Source organism: Malurus melanocephalus, unplaced genomic scaffold, assembly GCF_030028575.1.
Source record: "Malurus melanocephalus ecotype Western Australia unplaced genomic scaffold, MMel_1.1 scaffold_2169, whole genome shotgun sequence".
NCBI classification, from domain to species: Eukaryota; Metazoa; Chordata; class Aves; order Passeriformes; family Maluridae; genus Malurus; species Malurus melanocephalus.
The window spans coordinates 7,697-9,121 of NW_026625401.1; positions in this window are offsets into that span (position 1 = coordinate 7,697).

A 1,425-nucleotide genomic window follows, 5' to 3' on the forward strand; every position below is an offset into this window, starting at 1 on the left:
GGGGGGCTTCACACGGGGGTCTGTCCGTGTGTGGGGTCCGTGTGTGTCCGTGTCATGTTCATCCGTGCCCATGTGTTGTGTCCATCCATGTCCGTGTGTAGGGTCCATCCATGTCCATATCTGGGGTCTGTGTATGTGCGTGTACTGTCCATCTGTGTCCATATACGGGGTTCATGCCTGTCATGTGTGGGGTCCGTGTGTGTCCATATGGGGTGTCCATCCATGTCCATATGGGGGAGTCCATCCATGTCCATCCATGGTCTATCTGTGTCCATGGGGTGTCCATCCGAGTTCATGTATGGGGGATCCATCCATGTCCGTGTGTGGTGTCCATACAGGGCCCATCCATGTCCATGTAGTGTCCATCTGTGTTCATGCGTGGTGTCCATCTGTGTCCGTGTAGTGTCCATCCATGTCTGTGCAGTGTCCATCCGTGTCCGTGCTGGGTGGGAATTCACGGTGGGTTCATATGCGGGGCCAAATGTGAGTGTGAGTGTGAGTGTGTGAGTGTGTGAGTGTGAGTGTGAGCCCCGTGCACGCGTGTGTGAGCCCTACACACGCGTGTTCATCCCATGTGCGTGCGAGCTCTGTGTGTCTCCTGTGTCAGCTCTGTGCACACATGTGTGTGCTTCCCGTGTGTTCACGCGTGTGCGTCCTGCATGTGCGCCACATGTTTGCACACGCTCTCGCACACGCGTGTGAGCTCCGTCCATGGGTGTCAGCATTTCCCGTGTGGTTTTCGTGCATTTTTCCGTGTGTTTGTGTGTGGTTTTTATCAATTTTCCGGGGATTTTGTGCATTTTCTTTATTTTTAATCCATTTCCCGTGCGTTCAAGTGTAGATTTTGTGCATTTTCCCCTGTTTTTTGTGCATTTTTTTTATTTTTAATACACTTCCTGCAGGTTTTTTACACATTTCCCGTGCTTTTGTGCATTTTCTGTATTTTTTACCCATTTCCCGCACGTTTTTTTTACACATTTCCCGTGTGTTTTTTGTGCATTTTCTCTATTGTTTGTTCATTTTCTGTATTTTTAATACATTTCCCTCCCGCTCCCGTGCGTTTTTTACCCATTTCCCGCACGTTTTTTTACACATTCCCGTGTTATTTTTATGCATTTTCTCCATTTTTAACACATTTCGCGGCCGTTCGCGTGCGGTTTTTACCCATTTTTTTACACGTTTCCTTCATTTTCCGCGCATTTCCTGCGGGTTTTTTCCCCTTTTCCCGCCCCCGCCGCCCCCCCGCGCTGTCCCCGCGCTGTCCCCGCGCTGTCGCCGCCGTCCCTTGGGGACAATCCATCGCGACAGCCGCAAAGGTCTCGGCTCGCGCCTCGGTGGCCGCGATCCATCAGCGCTGTCGGGATTTACGGGCGCGATCGATGCGCGAGCCGGCGCGGCGACACCGGGAGGGGACAGGCGACACCG